Source organism: Cupressus sempervirens, chromosome 2, assembly GCF_028749045.1.
Source record: "Cupressus sempervirens isolate cs-2001-9-10 chromosome 2, ASM2874904v1, whole genome shotgun sequence".
Classification (NCBI taxonomy): domain Eukaryota; kingdom Viridiplantae; phylum Streptophyta; class Pinopsida; order Cupressales; family Cupressaceae; genus Cupressus; species Cupressus sempervirens.
The window spans coordinates 567660369-567675368 of NC_143119.1; positions in this window are offsets into that span (position 1 = coordinate 567660369).

Below are 15000 nucleotides of genomic sequence, written 5' to 3' on the forward strand. Positions count from 1 at the left end.
TGCCAAGTCAACTCTTTAAGTTCGCTCACCAGGTCAGCCCGCCCAAGTCGCCTCTTTAAGTTCGTTCGCCAGGTCGGCCCGCCCAAGTCGCATCAGCGGGCTAACTCGCCGAGTCACCTCACGAAGTTGACTCTTTAAGTGCGCTCACCAAGTCAGCTCACCAAGTCGACTCACCATCTCGCCTCGATAAGTTGGCTTGCCGAGTTACCCCACCAAGTCATCGCCTCTTTAAGCCCGCTCACCGTGTCAGCTCGTCAGGTCGGCTCACCAAGTCGTTTAATCAAGTAGGCCCACCAAGTCGCCTCAAGGATAGCTCCTCACCATGAGCCGCCTCACCATGTTGACTCAATGAGTCGCCTCACCATGTTGACTCTTTGAGCCCGCTCGCCAGGTCGCCTCACCAAGTCGACTCGAGTACGTTGCCAAGTCGACTCTTTAAGTTCGCTCGCTAGGTCGACTCGCGAGGTCAGCTCACCATGTCATCTCAACGAACCAACTCACCGAGTCGCCTCACCACGTCGGCTCTCTAATACCGCTCGCCAAGTCGCCCCACCAACTCGCCCCGTTAGGCCCACTCTCACCAAGTGGACTCTTTAAGTCTGCTCATAAAGTCGAGCCACCAAGTACTCTCACCAAGTCGACTCTTTAAGTCCTTTTGTCGAGTCACCCCACCAAGTACTCTCACCAAGTCAACTCTTTAGGTCCGTTCATAGAGTCACCCCACCAAGTCGACCCTTCAAGTGGGTTCATCAAGTCACCCCACCAAGTCGACTCTTTAAGTTCATTCATCAAGTCACCCCGCCAGGTCAGCCCACAAATTACTCTCACTGAGTCGACTCTTTAAGTTCGTTCATCAAGTCACCCCGCCAGGTCAGCCCACCAAGTGGACTCTTTAAGTTCGTTCATGAAGTCACTCTGCCAAGTCGGCCCACCAGGTCGACTGTTTAAGTTCGTTCATCAAGTCACCCCGCCAGGTCAGCCCACCAACTACTCTCACCAAGTCGACTCTTTAAGTTTGCTCACCAAGTCACCTCGCCAGGTCGGCCCACCAAGTACTCTCACCAGGTCGACTCTTTAGGTTTGTTCATCAGGTCACCCCACCGAGTACTCTCACCAAGTTGACTCTTTAAGTTCGTTCATCAAGTCACCCCGCCAGGTCGGCCCACCAAGTACTCTCACCAAGTCGACCCTTTAAGTTTGGTCATCAACTCACCCCGCCAGGTCGGCCCACCACGTACTCTCACAAAGTTGACTCTTTAGGTTCGTTCATCAATTCACCCCGCCAGCTCGGCCCACCAAGTTCTCTCACCAGGTCGACTCTTTAAGTTCATTCATCAAGTCACCCCGCCAGTTCGACCCACCAAGTACTCTCACAAAGTCGACTCTCTAAGTTCGTTCATCAAGTCACCCTGCCACGTCACCCCACCAAGTACTCTCACCAAGTCACCCCGCTAGCTCGACCCACCAAGTCGACTCTCTAAGTCCGTTCATCAAGTCACCCCGCCAGGTCGGCCCACCAAGTCGAATCTTTAAGTCCGTTCATCAAGTCACGTGACCAGGTTAGCCCACCGAGTACTCTCGCCAAGTAGACTCTTTAAGTTTGTTCATCAAGTCACCCGGCCAGGTCGGCCCACCAAGTCACCAAGTACTCTCACCAAGTCGACTCTCTAAGTCCGTTCATCAAGTCACCCCGCCAGGTCGGCCCACCAAGTCGAATCTTTAAGTCCGTTCATCAAGTCACCCCACCAAGTACTCTAACCAAGTCGATTCTTCGAGTGCGTTCATCAAGTCACCCGACCAACTACTCTCACCAAGTCGACTCTTTAACTATGTTCATCAAGTCACCCCACCAAGCACTCTCACCACGTCAACTCTTTAGGTCCGTTCATAAAGTCACCCCACCAGGTCGACCCTTCAAGTGCGTTCATCAAGTCACCCCACCAAGTACTCTCACCAATTCGACTCTTTAAGTCTTTTCATCAAGTCACCACACCAAGTACTCTCACCAAGTCAACTCTTTAGGACCGTTCATCAAGTCACCTCGCCAAGTCGACCCTTGAAGTCCGTTCATCAAGTCAAACCCCACCAAGTACTCCCACCAAGTCGACTCTTTAAGTCAGTTCACGAAGTCACCCAACCAGGTCGGCCCACCAAGGACTCTCACCAAGTCGACTCTCTAAGTCTGTTCATCAGGTCACCCCACCGAGTACTCTCACCAAGTCAACTCTTTAGGTCCGTTCATCGAGTCACCCCGCAAAGTCGACCCTCTAAGTTCGTTCATCGAGTCACCCCGCCAAGTCGACTCTTTAAGTCCTTTCATCAAGTCACCCCGCCAAGCCGACTCTCTAAGTGCGTTCATCAAGTCACCGTCCCGATCTGGCCGAGCCGTTCTGGCCGAGCCATGCTGGCCGATCCGATCTGGGCGAGCCATTCTAGCCGACCCAATCTGGCCGAGCTGTTCTGGGCAAGCCATGCTAGCCGAGCCGATCTGGGCGAGCCATTCTGGCCGAGCCGATCTGGGCGACCCGTTCTGGGCGAGCCGATCTTTGCGACCCATTCTGGCCAAGCCATGCTGGCCGGGCCATGCTGGCCGAGCCGTTCTGGCCGAGCCATGATGGCCGAACCGATCTGGGTGAGCCATTCTGGCCGAGCCATGCTGGACGAGCCATTTTGGCCAAGCCGATCTGGGCGAGCCGTTCTTGCTGAGCCATGCTGGCCGAGCCGTTCTGGCCGAGCCGATCTGGGCTAGCCATTTTGGCCGAGCCGATCTGGCCGAGCTCCAAAATCGGTGTCGTGGATGGCTGTTTGGTCGCCTCTTTGCCAACTCGATCGGCACAACATTGGGAATGGTTCGACAGCGGTTGTCGTTCCAATGTGTCATCGGGATGTCTTGGAACACGGCCTTTCAAGGGCGAGCTCGCGTCTAGCACTTGGATTGTGCGTCGTCACAAGTGAATGGGGAGATCTCTTTGTGAACGGCGGCATGGCGATTGCAAGAGAAAATTGACTTAGTAGTCGGAGCATTGGCCTCGGGCCATTGTGACGGCCTTGCAATTTCTCTATAATTGCAACCTATGTTTGCGCAGTAGCAGAGTTTGCATGTAAGATTGGCCTTTGTTCTTGACGGTTCCAAGTACTCTCACCGAGTCACCAAGTCACCATGCTGGCCGACCCGATCTGGCTGAGCCGATCTGGGCGAGCCATTCTGGCCGAGCCAAGCTGGCCGAGCAGATCTGGGCGAGCCATGCTGGCCGAGCCGATCTGGGCGAGCCATTCTGGCCGAGCCGATTTGGGCGAGCTCCAAAAACGGTGTCGTGGATGGCTGTTTGGTCACATTTTTCATTGAATTGGATTTTTAAGGGAGTTGTCCGCGCTGTCGCAGATTTCTAATGCAGAGCGAGCCTTGCACTAATAGCTTATATAGGAGAGGTTGTTGCCGCGAGCCTCTCCCGTGCCCCTTTCATTCATTCAACATTGCTGTCTAGGTGGATCGGATTGTTGGGTTTTCAAACAGTGTATGCCGATGTTGAATGAATGAAAGGGGCATGAAGCGATCTCAGTGCTTTATCTCGGCTCTCCTTTAGATCATGTTTTTCGATGACTCAATTTTGGAAAAGGTGAGGCAGCGGTTGCCGATCCATGGCGTGTGTTTTTGGTGGTTTTAAAACTTGATCTAAACGTGAGCCCTTGTCTAGCACTCCGGCGTTGCTTGGTATAATGGCAATTTGCTATGGGTGCTCGGCGCTCTAGCAATTTGTCATGGTGTACTTATCGCGGCTACATGGGAGCTTTAATATCGAAAGCTCTCGGCGAAAAATGGTGGCCGAGCCATGCTGGCCGACCCGATCTGTCTTAGCCGTTTTCGTCGACCCGATCTGGCTCTCGTTTCTCACTCCATCGGCACAAATTTGGGAGTTCTTTGACAGCGATTGTCGTTCCAATGTGTCATTGCGGTGATCTGGAGAGCGATGCTAAGTGCGGGAGCCCTTGTCCATGGCGTGTGTTTTTGGTGGTTTTAAAACTTGATCTAAACGTGAGCCCTTGTCTAGCACTCTGGCGTTGCTTGGTATAATGGCAATTTGCTATGGGTGCTCGGTGCTCTAGCAATTTTTCATGGTGTACTTATCGCGGCTACATGGGAGCTTTAATATCGAAAGCTCTCGGCGAAAAGTGGTGGCCGAGCCATGCTGGCCGACCCGATCTGGCTTAGCCGTTTTCGTCGACCCGATCTGGCTCTCGTTTCTCACTCCATCGGCACAAATTTGGGAGTTGTTCGACAGCGGTTGTCGTTCCAATGTGTCATTGCGGTGATCTGGAGAGCGATGCTAAGTGCGGGAGCTTGCGTCTAGCATTTGCGGATGTTTGTGCAAGCGAGCAGGGGAGCTTCTTTTATCGGAACCTCTCCGTGGCCTTTGAATATAGACCCAGTGTCGACGATATCGATGGATACGAGCCTTGGATTATAAAATTGTTTAGCTAACATTGGTTTTTGTGAGAGATGGGTATGAAAGCACTTCCCGATCGATACGCGGGAGTTCCCTAAGATCACCTCTATGCCAACTCGATCGGCACAACATTGGGAATGGTTCGACAGCGGTTGTCGTTCCAATGTGTCATCGGGATGTCTTGGAACGCGGCCTTTCAAGGGCGAGCTCGCGTCTAGCACTTGAATTGTGCGTCGTCACAAGTGAATGGGGAGATCTCTCTGTGAACGGCAGCATGGCGATTGCAAGAGAAAATTGACTTAGTAGTCGGAGCATTGGCCTCGGGCCATTGTAACAGCCTTGCAATTTCTCTATAATTGCAACCTATGTTTGCGCAGTAGCAGAGTTTGCATGTTAGATTGGCCTTTGTTCTTGATAGTTTGAAGTACTCTCACCGAGTTAGCAAGTCACCATGCTGGCCGAGCCGATCTGGCCGAGCCGATCTGGGCGAGCCATTCTGGCCGAGCCGATCTGGGCGAGCTCCATAAACGGTGTCGTGGATGGCTGTTTGGTCACATTTTTCATTGAATTGGATTTTTAAGGGAGTTGTCCGCGCTGTCGCAGATTTCTAATGCAGAGCGAGCCTCGCACTAATAGCTTATATAGGAGAGGTTGTTGTCGCGAGCCTCTCCCATGCCCCTTTCATTCATTCAACATTGGTGTCTAGGCGGATCGGATTGTTGGGTTTTCAAACGGTGTATGCCGATGTTGAATGAATGAAAGGGGCATGAAGCGATCTCAGTGCTTTTCCTCGGCTCTCCTTTAGATCATGTTTTCCGATGACTCAATTTTGGAAAAGGTGAGGCAGCGGTTGCCGATCCATGGCATGTGTTTTTGGTGGTTTTAAAACTTGATCTAAACGTGAGCCCTTGTCTAGCACTCCGGCGTTGCTTGGTATAATGGCAATTTGCTATGGGTGCTCGGCGCTCTAGCAATTTGTCATGGTGTACTTATCGCGGCTACATGGGAGCTTTAATATCGAAAGCTCTCGGCGAAAAATGGTGGCCGAGCCATGCTGGCCAACCCGATCTGGCTTAGCCGTTTTTGTCGACCCGATCTGGCTCTCGTTTCTCACTCCATCGGCACAAATTCGGGAGTTGTTCGACAGCGGTTGTCGTTCCAATGTGTCATTGCGGTGATCTGGAGAGCGATGCTAAGTGCGGGAGCTTGCGTCTAGCATTTGGGGATGTTTGTGCAAGCGAGCAGGGGAGCTTCTCTTATCGGAACCTCTCCGTGGCCTTTGAATATAGACCCAGTGCCGACGATATCGATGGATACGAGCCTTGGATTATAAAATTGTTCAGCTAACATTGGTTTTTGTGAGAGATGGGTACGAAAGCACTTCCTGATCGATACGCGGGAGTTCCCTAAGATCGCCTCTGTGCCAACTCGATCGGCACAACGTTGGGAATGGTTCGACAGTGGTTGTCGTTCCAATGTGTCATCGGGATGTCTTGGAACGCGACCTTTCAAGGGCGAGCTCGCGTCTAGCACTTGAATTGTGCGTCGTCACAAGTGAATGGGGAGATCTCTCTGTGAACGGCGGCATGGCGATTGCAAGAGAAAATTGACTTAGTAGTCAGAGCGTTGGCCTCGGGCCATTGTGACGGCCTTGCAATTTCTCTATAATTGCAACCTATGTTTGCGCAGTAGCAGAGTTTGCATGTTAGATTGGCCTTTGTTCTTGACAGTTCAAAGTACTCTCACCGAGTCAGCAAGTCACCATGCTGGCCGAGCCGATCTGGCCGAGCCATGCTGGCCGAGCCGATCTGGGCGAGCCATTCTGGCCGAGCCGATCTGGCCGAGCCATGCTGGCCGAGCCGATCTGGGCGAGCCATGCTGGCCGAGCCGATCTGGGCGAGCCCCAAAAATGGTGTCGTGGATGGCTGTTTGGTCACATTTTTCATTGAATTGGATTTTTAAGGATTTTGTCCGCGCTGTCGCAGATTTCTAATGTAGAGCGAGCCTCGCACTAATAGCTTATATAGGAGAGGTTGTTGCCGCGAGCCTCTCCCATGCCCCTTTCATTGATACAACATTGGTGTCTAGGCGGATCGGATTGTTGGGTTTTCAAACGGTTTATGCTGATGTTGAATGAATGAAAGGGGCATGAAGCGATCTCAGTGCTTTTCCTCGGCTCTCCTTTAGATCATGTTTACCGATGACTCAATTTTGGAAAAGGTGAGGCAGCGGTTGCCGATCCATGGCATGTCTTTTTGGTGATTTTAAAACTTGATCTAAACGTGAGCCCTTGTCTAGCACTCCGGCGTTGCTTGGTATAATGGCAATTTGCTATGGGTGCTCGGCGCTCTAGCAATTTTGTCGTGGTGTACTTATCGCTGCTACATGGGAGCTTTAATATCGAAACCTCTCGACGAAAAATGGTGGCCGAGCCATGCTGGCCGACCCGATCTGGCTTAGCCATTTTCGTCGACCCGATCTGGCTCTTCTTTCTCACTCCATCGGCACAAATTCGGGAGTTGTTCGATAGCGGTTGTCATTCCAATGTGTCATTGCGGTGATCTGGAGAGCGATGCTAAGGGTGGGAGCTTGCGTCTAGCATTTGGGGATGTTTGTGCAAGAGAGCAGGGGAGCTTCTCTTATCGGAACCTCTCCGTGGCCTTTGAATATAGACCCAGTGCCAATGATATCGATGGATATGAGCCTTGGATTCTAAAATTGTTCAGCTAACATTGGTTTTTGTGAGAGATGGGTACGAAAGCACTTCCCGATCGATTCGCGGGAGCTCCCTAAGATCGCCTCTGTGCCAACTCGATCGGCACAACATTGGGAATGGTTCGACAGCGGTTGTCGTTCGAATGTGTCATCGGGATGTCTTAGAACGCGGCCTTTCAAGGGTGAGATCGCGTCTAGCACTTGGATTGTGCGTCATCAGAAGTGAATGGGGAGATCTCTCTGTGAACGGCGGCATGGTGATTACAAGAGAAAATTGACTTAGTAGTCGGAGCATTGGCCTCAGGCCATTGTGACGGCCTTGCAATTTCTCTATAATTGCAACCTATGTTTGCGCAGTAGCAGAGTTTGCATGTAAGATTGGCCTTTGTTCTTGACAGTTCCAGGAGATGACCTCCGGAACTTTTGGATTGGGCCCCTTCAAGGTGAAATTCATCCAGTTGATCGGATGAGCTCGATGACCATTTCACTCCCTTGGCTCCATGAATTCAAATCCCATCCAGCTGCCGTGAAGCCATCCCGATTTTGCTATGCGAGGGCTCTCTCCCCAGAGTCGTTCTCTTTGCAACAACTTCTTTGGCAAAAAAATTTCGGAATGGTTTGGCAGCGGTTGTCATTCCAATGGTGCCGTTGTGGTGGTTGCCTGGGCAGCGATCTGAAGGGCGAGCCGTCGTCTAGCAGATGGGCTGTGCATCACGGGTGACAAGAGCCATTGCTTGTGTGAGCAAGGACGAATGCAGCCTCGGATTCTAAACGAAATCAACGACATCGGATCTATATATAAGAGCGGAATGAAGCAGCAGCCCGTTTGCCATGCGCGGCTCCACAAAGTTGCTCGTCTTTCTCACTCCATCGGCACAAATTCGGGAGTTGTTCGACAGTGGTTGTCGTTCCAATGTGTCATTGCGGCGATCCGGAGAGCGATGCTAAGGGCGGGAGCTTGTGTCTAGCATTTGGGATGTTTGTGCGAGCGAGCAGGGGAGCTTCTCTTATCGGAACCTTTCCGTGGCCTTTGAATATATAGACCCAGTGCTGACGATATCGATGGATACGAGCCTTGGATTCTAAATTTGTTCACAGCTAAGATTGGTTTTTGTGAGAGATGGGTACGAAAGCACATCCCGATTGCTACGCGGGAGCTCCCTAAGGTCGCCTCTGTGCCAACTCGATCGGCACAACATTGGGAATGGTTCGACAGCGGTTGTCGTTCCAATGTGTCATCGGGGGATGTCTTGGAAAGTGGCCTGGCCTTTCAAGGGCGAGCTCGCGTCTATCACTTGGATTGTGCGTCGCGTCACAAGTGAATGGGGAGATCTCTCTGTGAACGGCGGCATGGTGATTGCAAGAGAAAATTGACTTAGTCGGAGCATTGGCCTCGGGCCACTGTGATGGCCTGGCAATTTCTCTTTAATTGCAACCTATGTTTGCGCAGTAGCAGAGTTTGCAAGTAAGATGGTCCTTGTTCTTGAGAGTTCCAGGAGATGACCTCCGAAACTTTTGGATTGGGCCCCTTCAAGGTGAAATTCATCCAGTTGATCGGATGAGCTCGATGACCATTTCAGTCCCTTGGCTCCATGAATTCACATCTCCTAACCGACAACAATCTTTTGCTCCTTAGACGACCTCATAATAAATTGGGTCGTGGATGGCTGTTTGGTTAGAATTTTCAACGATTTGGATTTTTATGGCGGATGTCGGCGTGTTCGCTAATTTCTAATGCAGAGCGAGCCTCGCACTAATAGCTTATATAGGAGAGGTTGTTGCTGCGAACCTCTCCCGTGCCCCTCTCATTGATTCAACGGCGGTGTCGAGGCGGATGGAAATGTCGGATTTTGAAACGGTGGACACCGACGTTGAATCAATTGGAGGGGCATGAAGCCCACCCTCGAGGTGCTATTCCTCGACTCTCCTTTAGATCATGTTTTCTTGTCACTCAAGCTGGCGCAATTTTGGAAAGCAGTTGGGCTGCGCGTCACGAGTGACAAGGGAGCCTTTGTGATCGGAAGCTCCCCATGGCCATTCGATGAGAAGAGCCATTGCTTGTGTGAGCAAGGACGAATGCAGCCTCGGATTCCAAACGAAATCAACGACATCGGATCTATATATAGGAGTGGAATGAAGCAGCAGCCAGCCCATTTGCGATGCGCGGCTCCCCAAAGTTGCTATTCTTTCTCACTCCATCGGGGCACAAATTCGGGAGTTGTTCGACAGCGGTCGTCATTCCAATGGTGTCATTGCGGTGAAATCTGTTCACAGCTAAGATTGGTTTTTGTGAGAGATGGGTATGAAAGCACATCCCGATTGCTACGCGGGAGCTCCCTAAGGTCGCCTCTGTGCCAACTCGATCGGCACAACATTGGGAATGGTTCGACAGCGGTTGTCGTTCCAATGTGTCATCGGGGGATGTCTTGGAAAGTGGTCTTTCTTTCAAGGGCGAGCTTGCGTCTAGCACTTGGGTTGTGCGTCGCATCACAAGTGAATGGGGGATGTCTTGGGGGATGTCTTGGAAAGTGGTCTTTCTTTCAAGGGCGAGCTCGCGTCTAGCACTTGGACTGTGCGTCGCGTCACAAGTGGATGGGGAGATCTCTCTGTGAATGGCGACATGGTGATTGCAAGAGAAAATTGACTTAGTCGGAGCCATTGGCCTCGGGCCATTGTGACGGCCTCGCAATTTCTCTTTAATTGCAACCTATGTTTGCGCAGTAGCAGAGTTTGCATGTAAGATGGGCCTTGTTCCAGGAGATGACCTCCGGAACTTTTGGATTGGGCCCCTTCAAGGTGAAATTCATCCAGTTGATCGGATGAGCTCGATGACCATTTCAGTCCCTCAGCTCCATGAACTCACATCTCCTAACCGATGACAATCTTTTGCTACTCTGCCGACCTCATAAAAAATTGGGTCGTGAATGGCTGTTTGGTAGGAATTTTAAAGGATTTGGATTTTTAAGGCGGATGTCGGTGTGTTCGCTAATGTCTAATGCAGAGCGAGCCTCGCACTAATAGCTTATATAGGAGAGGTGGTTGCCGCGAGCCTCTCCCGTGCCCCTCTCATTGATTCAACGCCGGTGTCAAGGCGGATGGATATGTCGGATTTTGAAACGGTGGACGCTGACGTTGAATCAATTAGAGGGGCATGAAGCCCACCCTGGATGTGCTATTCCTCGACTCTCCTTTTAGATCATGTTTTCTTCTCACTCAGCTGGCGCAATTTCGGAAAAAGGTTTGGCAGCAGTTGCCATCCCTCACCACGTCTACTTGGTGATTTTAAAACTCGATCTAAAACGGGAGCCCTCGCCTAGCACCTCCGTCCGGTGTTGCTCGGGTATTGCGTAAAATTATGCCAACAGCGTGAATCCCCCAACGAATGCCTACGCTTGGACCCTCTCTTAGATCACCTTCTTCGATCACTCGACCGACGCAACTACGGAAGAGACTTGGCAGCGGTTGCCATTCTACAGCGTGTCTGTTCAGCGATTTCGAAGTTGATCTAATGGCGAGCCCTTGTCTCTAGCCATGAGGTGGGTGGTTGGCGCTCTAGCAAAATTTTTTGCGTGCCTATCGCGGCTACAATGGGACAGGTGGTTGCCGCGAGCCTCTCCCGTGCCCCCCTCATCGATTCAACGCCGCTGTCAGGGCGGATGGATATGTCAGATTTTGAAACGGTGGACGTCGACGTTGAATCAATTAGAGGGGCATGAAGCCCACCCTCGAGGGTGCTATTCCTGGACTCTCCTTTAGATCATGTTTTCTTGTCACTCAGCTGGCGCAATTTCGGAAAAAGGTTTGGCCAGCGGTTGCCAGCCCTCACCGCGTCTACTTGGTGATTTTAAAACTCGATCTAAAATGGGAGCCCTCGTCTAGCACCTCCGTCCGGTGTTGCTCGGGTATTGCATAAATTTATGCCATCGGCACGAATCCCCCAACGAATGCCTACGCTTGGACCCTCTCTTAGATCACCTTCTTCGATCACTCGACCGACGCAACTATGGAAGAGACTTGGCAGCGGTTGCCATTCTACAGCGCGTCTGTTCAGCGATTTCGAAGTTGATCTAATGGCGAGCCCTTGTCTCTAGCCATGAGGTGGGTGCTTGGCGCTCTAGCAAAATTTTTTGCGTGCCTATCGCGGCTACAACGGGAGACGTGGTTGCCGCGAGCCTCTCCCGTGCCCCCCTCATTGATTCAACGCCGCTGTCAGGGCGGATGGATATGTCGGATTTTGAAGCAGGTGGACGGCGACGTTGAATCAATTAGAGGGGCATGAAGCCCACCCTCGAGGGTGCTATTCCTGGCCTCTCCTTTAGATCATGTTTTCTTGTCACTCAGCTGGCGCAATTTCGGAAAAAGGTTTGGCAGCGGTTGCCAGCCCTCACCGCGTCTACTCGGTGATTTTAAAACTCGATCTAAAACGGGAGCCCTCGTCTAGCACCTTCGTCCGGTGTTGCTCGGGTATTGCATAAATTTATGCCATCGGCGCGAATCCCCCAACGAACGCCTACGCTTGGACCCTCTCTTAGATCACCTTCTTCGATCACTCGACCGATGCAACTACGGAAGAGACTTGGCAGCGTCTGCCACTCTACAGCGCGTCTGTTCAGCGATTTCGAAGTTGATCTAATGGTGAGCCCTTGTCTCTAGGCATGAGGTGGGTGGTTGGCGCTCTAGCAAAATTTTTTGCATGCCTATCACGGCTACAACGGGAGAGGTGGTTGCCGCGAGCCTCTTTCGTGCCCCCCTCATTGATTCAACGCCGCTGTCAGGGTGGATGGATATGTCGGATTTTGAAACGGTGGACGGCGACTTTGAATCAATTAGAGGGGCATGAAGCCCACCCTCGAGGGTCCTATTCCTGGACTCTCCTTTAGATCATGTTTTCTTGTCACTCAGCTGGCGCAATTTCGGAAAAAGGTTTGGCAGCGGTTGCCAGCCCTCACCGCGTCTACTCGGTGATTTTAAAACTCGATCTAAAATGGGAGCCCTCGTCTAGCACCTCCGTCCGGTGTTGCTCGGGTATTGCATAAATTTATGCCATCGGCACGAATCCCCCAACGAATGCCTACACGCTTGGACCCTCTCTTAGATCACCTTCTTCGATCACTCGACCGACGCAACTACGGAAGAGACTTGGCAGCGGTTGCCATTCTACAGCGCGTCTGTTAAGCGATTTCGAAGTTGATCTAATGGCGAGCCCTTGTCTCTAGGCATGAGGTGGGTGCTTGGCGCTCTAGCAAAATTTTTTGCTTGCCTATCGCGGCTACAAGGGGAGAGGTGGTTGCCGCGAGCCTCTCCCGTGCCCCCCTCATTGATTCAATGCCGCTGTCAGGGTGGATGGAAATGTCGGATTTTGAAACGGTGGACGCCGACGTTGAATCAATTAGAGGGGCATGAAGCCCACCCTCGAGGGTGCTATTTTCCTGGACTCTCCTTTAGATCATGTATTCTTGTCACTCAGCTGGCGCAATTTCGGAAAAAGGTTTGGCAGCGGTTGCCAGCCCCTCACCGCGTCTACTTGGTGATTTTAAAACTCGATCTAAAACAGGAGCCCTCGTCTTGCACCTCCGTCCGGTGTTGCTCGGGTATTGCACAAATTTTTGCCATCGGCGCGAATCCCCCAACGAATGCCTACACGCTTGGACCCTCTCTTAGATCACCTTCTTTGATCACTCGACCGACGCAATTACGAAAGAGACTTGGCAGCGGTTGCCATTCTACACCGCGTCCGTTCTGCGATTTCGAAGTTGATCTAATGGCGAGCCCTTGTCTATAGCCATGAGGTGGGTACTTGGCCCTCTAGCAAAATTTTTTGTGAGCCTATCGCGGCTACAATGGGAGAGGTGGTTGCCGCGAGCCTCTCCCGTGCCCAGCTCATTGATTCAACGCCGCTGTCAGGGCGGATGGATATGTCGGATTTTGAAACGGTGGACGCCGACGTTGAATCAATTAGAAGGGCATGAAGCCCACCTTCGAGGGTGCTATTCCTGGACTCTCCTTTAGATCATGTTTTCTTGTCACTCAGCTGGCGCAATTTCAGAAAAAGGTTTGGCAGCGGTTGCCAGCCCTCACCGCGTCTTCTTTGTGATTTTAAAACTCGATCTAAAACAGGAGCCCTCGTCTAGCACCTCCGTCCGGTGTTGCGCGGGTATTGCACAAATTTTTGCCATCGGCGCGATTACCCCAACGAATGCCCTACGCTGGGACCCTCTCTTAGATCACCTTTTTCGATCACTCGACCGACGCAATTACGGAAGAGACTTGGCAGTGGTTGCCATTCTACAGCGCATCTGTTCTGCGATTTCGAAGTTGATCTAATGGCGAGCCCTTGTCTCTAGGCATGAGGTGGGTGCTTGGCGCTCTAGCAAAATCTTTTTGCGTGGCTATCGCGGCTACAATGGGAGAGGTGGTTGCCGCGAGCCTCTCCCGTGCCCCCCTCATTGATTCAACGCCGCTGTCAGGGTGGATGGATATGTCGGATTTTGAAACGGTGGACGCCGACGTTGAATCAATTAGAGGGGCATGAAGCCCACCCTCGAGGGTGCTATTCCTAGACTCTCCTTTAGATCATGTTTTCTTGTCACTCAGCTGGCGCAATTTCGGAAAAAGGTTTGGCAGCGATTGCCAGCCCTCACCGTGTCTACTTGGTGATTTTAAAACTCGATCTAAAACGGGAGCCCTCGTCTAGCACCTCTGTCCGGTGTTGCTCGGGTACTGCATAAATTTATGCCATCGGCGCGAATCCCCCAACGAATGCCTACGCTTGGACCCTCTCTTAGATCACCTTCTTCGATCACTCGACCGACGCAACTACGGAAGAGACTTGGCAGCGGTTGCCATTCTACAGCACGTCTGTTCAGCGATTTTGAAGTTGATCTAATGGCGAGCCCTTGTCTCTAGCCATGAGGTGGGTGCTTGGCACTCTAGCAAAATTTTTTGTGTGCCTATCGCGTAAAGCATGTTTTCTAGTCACTCAGCTGGCGCAATTTCGGAAAAAAGGTTTGGCAGCGGTTGCCAGCCCTCACCGCGTCTTCTTGGTGATTTTAAAACTCGATCTAAAACAGGAGCCCTCGTCTAGCGGCTCCGTGCCAACTCGATCGGCACAACATTGGGAAATGGTTCGACGGCGGTTGTCGTTCCAATGTGTCATCGGGGGATGCCTTGGAAAGTGGCCTTTCAAGGGCGAGCTCGTGTCTATCCCTTGGATTGTGCATCGCGTCACAAGTGAATGGGGAGATCTCTCTGTGAACGGCGGCATGGTGATTGCAAGAGAAAATTGACTTAGTCGGAGCATTGGCCTCGGGCCATTGTGACGGCCTTGCAATTTCTCTTTAATTGCAACCTATGTTTGCACAGTAGCAGAGTTTGCATGTAAGATGGGCCTTGTTCTTGAGAGTTCCAGGAGATGACCTCCGAAACTTTTGGATTGGGCCCCTTCAAGGTGAAATTCATCCAGCTGATCGGATGAAGCTCGATGTGCTTGTATCTATTCCGATACGGTAATGATGGTCATTAATCTGTGGCAGTGAGTATTATCCCATTCGGTAATCGCAATGGCAGAGCTGGTGGGAAGTACTTGTCGCTTTGTTTTGATGGATATACCCTATATGTAGGTGTCTGCACGGCTTGCAACACACTGCACATTTGGTGTTCGATTCTAAGATGCGCTTGTTGTTGAGTGTGTATGGAGTTGTATCTTTTAGCCAAGGGCTCCGTCTCATTGGCACGTTCTATCATTGCATTTTTATCCTGCTCGGATGGCAAGAAGGAAAGAGATGGTTTGGTTGCACGGGTGCATTGCTCGACGTCCCTAATTTCATCAAGGGTCCACTCT